The sequence below is a fragment of the Phascolarctos cinereus genome, unplaced genomic scaffold, assembly GCF_003287225.1.
Source record: "Phascolarctos cinereus isolate Bilbo 61053 unplaced genomic scaffold, phaCin_HiC Scaffold_1;HRSCAF=81, whole genome shotgun sequence".
NCBI lineage: Eukaryota > Metazoa > Chordata > Mammalia > Diprotodontia > Phascolarctidae > Phascolarctos > Phascolarctos cinereus.
The window spans coordinates 190,987,841-190,998,500 of NW_027555514.1; positions in this window are offsets into that span (position 1 = coordinate 190,987,841).

The window sequence follows — 10,660 nt, forward strand, 5'->3', positions numbered from 1 at the left end:
TAGGGTCACACAGCTAGTTAAGTGTCAAGTGTTTGGTCTGAGGCTGGATTTGAACTCAGGTCCTCCTGACTTCAGGGCCGGTGCTCTATTCACTGCCCCACCTAGCTGCCCCTCAGGAGGAATATCTTGTTCCATGGAGTTGAAACTAGGCAGGGCAGCAGATACAAAGTGAATTGAACAAATGAAACATTATTCTAGATTTTGTTAATATCAGCATGGTGGAACTGGTGTCTGGGCCAGAAACTATAGGAACCTTTCTGAGGAGGGACTAATTCAACTTAGAATTTGATGTGGAGGAGAGACAACAGATTTCGAAGGTTCAGAGAAATAGCCTTTTCACTTCTTGATGTTTTGCAATCTGGCTTCAGACCCTACCGTGTAACTGGAATTCTGTTCTTTAAAGGCACCCATGATCTTGGTTGTTGAATTCAGTGGCCTTTTCTTACTCTTAATCATTCTTTACCTCTCTACAGCATTTGATGTTGTGGACCACTGTCTTCTTTGGAATACCTTCTCCTTCCTGAATTTTCATGATACCCCTGTCTCTCATGATTCTTTTCCTACCTGTTGAATTGATTGGCCTTGGATTAGTTTGCAGACTCATCATCCATGGATCATGGCCTGTGTATGGGTGTACCCCAAGGCAGTGAGTTTAGGAAGGAGAGGGAGCTGTCAGAAGAGACAGAACGAAACAGTTCTAAGAAGAGAAGGTGCTAGTTTTCTAAAGAGAATGGGAGGGATATGGTAGCTGTTCTCGGGTTTTTGAAGTGTCATTACATGAAAGAGAGATTATAGTGTTCTGCTTGACCTCATAGGGCAGAACTAGGAAAAATAAGTGGAAAGTTTCAGAGAATTAAACTTCAGCTTATATAAAATGAAAATTTCCTAACAATATTTGAAAATGAAATGTGCTGCTTCCAGGGTGCCATGGCTTGATAAGCACTTGTTTAAAGTATTGTAAATTCTTATTCAGGTGACTCAAGTCCTTTTTAATACTGAGAGTCTTTAATTCTGTAATTCTGTGGTCCTGTAAATTGACAAATGCCTCTTCATGATCTGTTGTGTCTCACAATATGAGAAAAAGAGCAGAGAGCTTTGGAGTAGGTGTCTTTAGGTAACATAAGATAATAGTAATAATAATAACTAACATTTATGTAGCACTTACTATATACTAGGTATTGTTCTAAGGGATTTACAATTATCTCATTTGATTCTTACAACAACCTTGGGGGAGGGGTAGGTACTATCATTATCTCCATTTTACAGATGAGGAAACTTAGACAAACAGGTTGAGTGACTAACACAGGATCACACAGCTAGTAAGTATCTGAAACTGAATTTGAACTCAGGTCTTCCTGACTCCAGGCCCTGGAATCACTGTGCCACCTAATTGCTTTTGATAGAAACAGTGTTAGTTGACAAAATTGTAAATAAGGAGATAATATATTAAGAAAAGAGAAGGTTTCCATATTGGAATAGAAGGTCAAAGAAGAATGGAGATTGTAGTAGGGAGTGGAAGGGTAAGGTAGGGCTGAGCTGAGAAAGAATGACAGTGTAGAAATGTTTGGATGGAGAATGATTTATTATGCCTCATTAGACAGAAACTTTAAATCATAGGATTTGAGGGAATGACATGGGAATTTGCCAGCCATTGGATGGGTAAAGGGACACCTATTAGATCCCTGACCTTCCAAAGTCCTATAATGATTATTATAGGGTGGGGAAGACCATTTTTCTTCCACTTTTGTCTTTGTATTTCCAGCAATTTAGTAGGTTCTATGAGAAAGATGCAATGAATTTCCAAAGACAGAAATATTGTTTCCAGCTAGCAGTGATTCTCAACCTGAGAATCATGAACTTCAAAAAAATTTGACAACTCTATTTTAATATAACTGATTTCCTTGGTGTATTTTCTTATGCATTTGAAAACATACTGAGGAGTCCATAGGCTTCCCTAGACTGCCAATGTGTCCATGACACACACAAAAAAGGTTAAGAATCACAGTTCTAACACATACTTTGCTTCTTAATAACTTTAATGCAAAAAGAGATGTAAGGTATATTTTCCTTTTTAAGATAAACAGCAGTTTAGTGATGAAAGGGACAAAAAAAGTATTTGTGCAAAGAAAGAAATTTTTATTAATTTAGAGTAGAGAGGTTATTTTTTTTTCTTATCAGGGAAGGTTTAATAAAAGAGATTGCATTTGAGTTTATCCTTGAATGATAAGCTCAGTTTTGAAGGGAAGGGAAGCCATAGAAGGGTCAGCATTAAGGAAAAACCTCAAAGCAGGAAATTGAATAAAAATAGGAAATTGAATTTTTAAAAAAGCAGACTATTGTAGGAGTTTACTCCACTCTATATTTCATTTTCTATGTCTTCTTCCCACGTTATGCCCACTATACATTTTTTATATACTCCTCTCCTATCTCCTGACCCTCTCTTTTCTCTACCTATGTCACCCGATGCTCTCACCCTGTGTTTAGGCTATACAACTTGCTACCTCATTCCAGCTTCAACTGAAATCCACCACTACACATTTTTTAACAGCCCAAATAGTATAACAATTTTTAAATCAATTTTTTTCAATTAACGGCATCTGCCCTCTCTCTGTCCTACTTCCCCACCCCAACAACAAAATTCCTGCAACAAATAGTTAAGTAAAACACATTCCCACATTAGCCACGTTGAAAAGTGGGTATTTTGCCCTGCATATTTAGTCTATCAGCATTCTAAATCATCTGTCCTCTGGAATCAATTGATCATTGTGTTGATATGAGTTCTTAAGTGTTTGAAAATTATTCATTTTCATACTATTGTTGTTATAGTATAAATTGTTCTAGTTCTACTCATTTTACTCTGCATCATTTCAAAGTGAGATTCAAGTAGTTCCCTTTAATTCTATATGTCCTCATTTGTATAGACTTCTATTTGTGTCCCCCATTATGTGAGATAAGTTCCCCCCTAAATTTTGAAAGTTGTGAGAAGAAGGGAGGCAGGAGGATCAATTAAAAATAATTTTTTCGATAGTTCAGGTCTGAATGAGGGTGAGGCTAGTGTAAGTGGAGAAAAACAGAAAAGATGCAAGAGATGTGGTAGGGGAAGAAATGACAAGATTTGGCAAATGATTGGATATGTGGAGTTAGAGAGAGTGAGGATTTGAAGATGAGACCAAGATTTTGAACCTGAGTGATTAGAAGGGTGGTGGTGCCCTCAACAGTATTAGGGAAGTTTAGAAAAAGGTTGAGTTTGGGGTGAATTCCACCTACCCTCAAGCTCACCTCTTGAGGTGTGCCAAGCACCCTTCAACAGGCAAGCTCTGCAGTGCAGGGCATTGATAGGTGACTAAGAGCCTCAGCTCTGCCTTTTCTATTTTAAGTAGAAGTGAGTGAATTGCTCAGTGTGAGTGGGAATGGATGCATGGTGATCTCTATCACCAACTTCCTTACTTTAAGTCTGCCTCACCCACTACCACAAACTCAAGGGGTGGACATTGACTTCAACTGAGGTCCCCAATGCCGCTTACAATGCTGTTTTCCCAGATAAGAAGTCCTACCCTTTGGGGGAGCGAGCAAGGACAAGTTCCCTTTCTGTTCTCTATATGTCTAGTAAGAATGTTTCTTTGTGTTCAAATGTTTATCTGAAGCTTGCTGAGTTGCTGGGAGAAAGAAAGGGGGAGGAGTAAAAATGAATTAAATTCAGACATTCCCAGGGACTAAATGTAACTAGTGGGAACAAGCCTAGACCATACAGGTTATCATTAGAGAGAAGCCCTCAGGTTTAAACTTGGTCTATGAGCTCCAATTGAAAAATGGGTTATAACTTTGAACTTACTGGTGGACATATGCTAGTTGTAAGACAGTGGGGAAGTCACTAACTTCACTGAATTTGTTTCCTCATCTGCAAAATGCAAACGATAATGCTTGAAGAGTCCAGGTTACATAAAGCTTTAAAAACCAAAGGACTTTATGTAAGATCATAAGGACAATATGGAATGATAGGCGTTTATTGGGTGGAAGGGGGATGTGGTCAGACCTACTACCTTTTAGAAAAATCACTTTGGTAGCAGAGTGGAGGGAGGACGGAGTGAGGAGAGAGTTGAGGCATGAAAGGTAATGATAATTATGTGGATAAGAGGTGATGAGGGCCTGAGAAAGGGTGGTAGCTGTAACAGTAGAGTGAAAGTAGAAAGAAAGAGGTGTTGAGAAGGTGGAAATATCAAGACTGAACAACTGATTGATTGGATATATGGAATAAGTGAGAGTGAGGAGCTGAAGATGTCACTGAGATGGGAAACTTGGTATAAAGATAATTTTGATACTTCCACTCAATCTAATCAGTTTTTACTCGGATCATTATGATTTAATGAATATCAATGACTGTATTAATGAGTGAAGTAAAATAAAATTAAGTTTGAGTTAGTTATGTTAATCTGTGAGAATAAGAGTTATGATTAGCTAACCCACAATGTATCGATGATTATATTACTTGTGATTGATTTGTACTGTATTAGATAGGCCCATTATTATATTATGTGTTATAGTATTTATCTTGGTTTGTGCTGTTGTATTAGCACTGACCCCACCACTCCTAAGTATACCATGCTTGAAATAAGATTCATAAAGCTTGTGGAAAGTCTCTGCGGATCAAACATCAGTGACTAATGCTCAATAATGGAAATATGGACAATAGAAAGCCCATGCTGAGATGGACTACAAAAGGCCCAAAGATGCTGCTTACAAAGTAGTAATGGATGACGGACATTTCCCTTGACCAAATATGAGTGCTCCTTCCTCGTAGACAAATTTGGGATGAATTTTCTCAGTTTCTTCCCCTTAGCCAGTCATGTCAGTCCCCCATTCTGAAGCCGACCAATCATGGAATTGTACCACTTCATTCTATTTTTAGTAACCTCCCTCCCTCTCTCCCTCCCTTCCTCCCTTCCTCCCTTCCTTCCTTCCTTCCTTCCTTCCTTCCTTCCTTCCTTCCTTCCTTCCTTCCTTCCTTCCTTCCTTCCTTCCTTCCTTCCTTCCTTCCTTCCTTCCATATTTTGATGTATTCACAGGGTGGGCCACCTGATTTGGCTGCCAGGTGGTAGAAAGGAAGTCAGAGCTGAAATTGTCTGTGGGTGTATAGGGAAGAAATATGTAGGAGGGGAACAGGGTGGTGAGACAGTCTGTTATTAGGCTCATAAAGTCATATGTTTAGAGTTGGAAGGGTCCTCAAAAACCGTTTAGTCCAGCTCCCTCTTTTTACAGATGAGGAAACTGAGGCTTAAGCAGGTTAAGATCATGTAAGTTAGTAATTCTCAGGAGGTAGGGTTTGAATTTAGGTCTTCTGACTTTATATTCCATCCGTCCATGTAATGGTTTCATTTCCTTTTTTTTTTTTGTAACTCTATGCTGCTTTTACTTATGACCACCAAGATTTATCCAAATAAAATATGTCCCTCACACATAACCTTTGACTCATAGTCTTGTTTTTAGTTCCCTACCTCATTAAGCCCATTTAATTATCCATGAGGATTCCATCCCACCTACCCCTACTCCGCTTTGTTGTGCAAACCTATAATTTTCTCTATGTAGGAAAATTCTGCTGCAGAAACCTCTGGTTCCCAACCTCCCCACAATGACACAGATTAGCCTGTAATTTATCATATTAAAAGGTTGTCTAGTACACTGACAGATTAAATAAATTGGTCATAGTCACACACCTAATATATTTCAGAGACTGGACTTTAATTCAGCTCTTCTTCACCCTAAGGTCATCACTGTATTTACCATGCACACTATCCCTTATGCAGACAATTTAGCTACTAAGCAATGAGAGAGAGGTGGTATAGTTCTGCAGAAAGGAGCACTGACATTGGGGTAAGAGGAAGTTAGTATGAATGTTGGTTTAAAATCTTACTACCTGTGTGACAGACATTAGGCAAGTCGTTTAACCTTTCTGGGCCTCAGTTTCCTCATCTGTAAAATGAGGGTGTGGGACAAGATGACCTCTATGAAAATCCCCTCAAATGCCAGGACTGTGCTCTATAATCTATGGTTAGGACATCAATTGATCAACCAGCAAGCATTTATTAAGCCCCTACTATGTGCCTGGCACTCTGCTAAGCACTGGTAGTACAAAGACAAAAGCGAAACACTGCCTGCCCTAAAAGAGCTTTTATTCTGTGTGTGTGTGTGTGTGTGTGTGTGTGTGTGTGTGTGTGTGTGCTTGTATAATAGAAAATATTATACAAAATGAATCAAAGGTAGTTTGAGGAGGGAAGGTACAAACAGCAGTGAGGATCAAGAAAGACTTAATGTATAAAGTAGTAATCATCAAAATAATCTGGTACTGGCTAAGAAATAGAGTCGTGCTTCAGTGGAATGGATTAGGTGCACATCACACAATTGTAAGAGACTATAGTAATCTAGCATTTGATAAACCCAAAGATCTAAGCTTTGGGAACAATAATTCGCTATTTGATAAACACTGCTGGGGAAACTGGAAAACAGTGTTGCAGAAACTAGGTATAGACCAACATCTCAAACCATAGAGCAAGATAAGGTCAAAATGGGTACATGGTTTAGACATAAAGGGTGATACTATGGCAAACTAGGGGAACATGCAGTAGTTTAACTGTCAGATCTATAGATAAAGGAAAAATCTATACCCAAATAAGAAATAGAGAACATTACAAGATGTAAAATGGAAAATTTTGATTAAATTAAAAAAAGCTTTGCACAAACAAAACCAGCACAGCTAAGATTAGAAAAAAAAAACAGAAAGCTAGGGGGACATTTTTATAGCATGTCTCTGATAAAGGCCTCCTTTCTCAAATATATAGAGAACTGAGTCAAATTTATATGAATGCAAGTCATTCCCCAGTTGATAAATGTATGGACATGAACAGGCAGTTTTCAGATAAAGAATCAAAGCTATCTATATGGGAAAAAATGCTCTAAAACACTATTGATTGGAGAAATGAAAATTAAAACAACTCTGAGGTACCACTTCACACCTATCAGATTGGCTATTATGACAGAAAAGGGATGGACTCATAACTACGCCCATGAATAATCAGAAGAACCATTCTTCCCTTTCTAGTGTGTCTCTACTTTCCCCCAGTGATCTGTAGAAACTCCTGTAGACTTATATTAGTTCCCTATGTGATGAGGCGTTGACACATAACCAGATTGCCCAAAATGGAGGCACCCACATGGGAAATTTCTGGGACCTGTTTCTGGGAGAAGATATCCTGAGTTTCCCTACCACATGGGTAGGAGCCCCTCTTTCTATTGACTACATAGCTATATCAGACTACATGAGACAGTCTTATTGTCTTTCTGGTGATGTCCAAAGGGGTGTGGAGGAAGAGGGCCATCATTGAGCTGGGTGTGATGGAAGGGCTACCATTCCACTGGGTGACTTTTAACCACAGGCTTGGGGTTTTGTTGTTTCATTTGTGCTTTTCTGGTCTAGGTGCAGGCAATGGAATCCCTGGACTCAGGTGTGTGAGCCATGGTGGCCTTGGAGGCAGAATTACAGGCTGAATGTTGCTGCCAGCCCAGTAGGCAATCTCTGAGAAGCCATGGGACCAGAATAAAAGTCCAGAGCAGGGGGACCTTTGGACTTGGGACTTGGTGGAACCATGCTATATAGGAACTGAGTTAAGCTGTGAACCTAATTCCTCTTCCCTCCTCAGAGAGTGAGGTAGTATTGGGGGTGTGAAGGTGGATTATGTCCCATGTGTTGGGGAAGATGTTTGTATAGTTGTTCTAGCTATATCTCTGAGATAAATCATCCTTTGTAGAAGCTAATCCCATTGTTTAGTGGTTAAATGGTATTAGGGTACAGGGGACGGCTAAAATTGGGCAAACACAATTGGTGGTGGCTTGAGCTAATGGTAGAGAGACTAGAACCCCCAACCCCAAATAGTAGAGAACTTTGGGAGTGGGATGAAATGTAACATAGCTGGCCTTCAGGCAGTGGAGGCCAGGGTAATCACTGTTAGACTTAGTTGAGGTCTACCTGGTGGAAAGTACTGAAGGTCATGAGATCATCCTTTCCAGTGATCTATGCGATTTTCTCTATTTGCAGAAATACCTTGATTTTCCCTGTACCCTACCAAAGGGAAAGAACTTGGTGTTAGAGGAGAGAAGAGAGTATATATGAGAAATGGTATAAAATAGAATCAATAGAACTTAGTAACAGATTAGATACAGGGTGCTGAGAGAGAAAGAATAAGAAAGTAAGGATTTCACCTAAATTGGGAACCTGGATGACTGGAGGATGGAAGTACCCTTGCCAGTGATAGGGAAGTTTATAAGGGGTGTGGTTGGGTTGATTGGTTGAGTTCAGTTTGGGAGATGTGGAGTTTAAGATGTGTGTAGGACATTTAGTTTGAAATTGGACAATATTGGATGACAGACAGTTAGATACATGAGACTAGAGATCCTATATAAACAGAATTGAGAATCATCTGCATAGAGTTGATAATTGAATCCACGGGAGGTGATGAGATTGCCAAGTGATATAGAATGGAGGGAGAAGAGAAGGTTCAGGACAGAGTCCTGTGAGTCATCCACAATTAGCATCACCAGGGCATTTTTGCTATGAAGGAAAGATGCATTGACCATGTGACAAGAACCAAAGATGACAGTTGGATTCCCAGATTGTGGTACAAGTACTTGTGCAAGGTCAGGAGAAAGTGCAGAAGACCTCCAGTATCAGTATACCCTCAGAAATGGGAAGACCTGGACAAATCCATGGATAAGTAGGCACAGACAGTTCGATGAAGTCATAGATCCACTTCAGTATTGTGTATTTTGAATCGTCAGCTCCCAGAGAATAATAATTTTATCTCTTCAACAGATTTCATAAAGTACTTGGAGCAGCTCCAAGTACATTGAGTGCCTAACTTTTGTCGTTCAGTTGTTTCACTCATGTACGACTGTTCTGACCCCATTTGGGGTTTTCTTGGCAAAGGTGCTGAAGCACCAGCTCATTTTATAGGTGAGGAACTGAGGCAAACAGGGTTAAGTGACTTGGGCTATTAAGTGTCTGAGACTGGATTTGAATTTAGGAAGATGAGTCTTCCTGACTCCAGGCTACTTTTGATATTGATAACAAACAAAATGGATAATATTTATTATTTAGTATAATGACTACGGGATGATAATGACTATGTTCAAGAGAAGCAGGAACCTGCTTTTTCTTTTCTTTTTTAATTTTTTTTTCCTGTTCTAAGTTAAATTTAATTTTATTTTCAGTTTCAAATTCTCTCCCTCCCCTCCCCTTCCTCATCCATTGAGAAGGGAAGATAAACAAAACCTATTATGCATATGCATGGTCATGCAAAACAAATTCAATCTCCTTCACTTTCACTTTCGACACCTTTGACCATCTCTTCTTTCTATGTAAAGAAACAGAAACAGAAAGTTCAGTCCCGTCCTAAATCCAATGATATATCCCCATATGACATGAAGGAAGATACATTACCAACTGCTGTACTGAGCCACCCTAAATACCATGGAACCTTTCCATCTGGCTTATAGCTGAAACTGTTTGAATGTATTGCCCTTAAGAATGTGAGTTCTTTGTGGTCAAAGGCTATCTCCAGTTTTCTATTTGTGTACCCACTCGGCTGTCAATTTTTCCAAAGCACACATTTGACCATGTTATTTCCCTCCTCAATAGGCTTTCTCATTGCCTTTAGAATTAAACATAGACTCTCCTACTTGTCATTTAAAGTCTTTCACAGTCTGGCTTTAGTTTCTCTTTCCCTTTTAATTTTTTTCCTTTATAAAATTATTAATTACATTCATCAACACAAACATTACAGTAAAAATCAATCTGCTAACATTTATTAACTGCTTACCATGTGCCAGGCATTGTGCTAAGTACGGGTGTTTTATAAGCACCATCTACCCCATGCAGGTAAAGCCACCAAAGGTTCAAACCACTAATGTAGTTTCCTGGTGCCTCAAGTACTAAAGCCAGGGCGTGAGGAGGCAGCTGGGCTCTTCAGGTTCCATGTCTTACCAGTAAGTCAGCATGACAAATCCGGAGTCAGAAAAGCTGTGCCCACCTGAAGCAATTCTGTATTCTTGTTGAATATCCTTTCCATGCTGTGATTAATAACCCTCCTTTTGTTAACTGCTAAATGCTTTGGATGGGCCTATTTTACTTCCGTTCTAAACCTAAATTACTAATGTGATTTGAGTCAGAACAGGTATTAGTCACCAAGATTAGATCAGAATGATTAAAGGGGGAAGGGCCACGCAGAAGAAGAATAGCCCCAAATGATCAGATGCCATGATATAGGAGCCTCAAATCCTTTGACCACCATGCTTCTGGTGGTGTTTCTGCCTTTGACTGCATACTACAAGGCAGTCTCCACTGACCTGGGGAGATTAAAAAGTAGAATGTGGACACAACAGCTAGAGATAGATGTGGATATTTTCTGTTCATTTAAAACTCTTGCCTAAAAATGATACATGTAAACTTTTGTTGGTTGAATTTGCAAAATTACTGTATTTCATGTGGGATAGTGACCTCCAGGCCCACCAGTTATGGAAGGCCTGGCCCTCCCTAATGATTTTTAATATGAGGATTATCTAAATGAATTGCTGGGGATGTTATATTCAGTATTTAGAAGGCCATTAAGGCTCT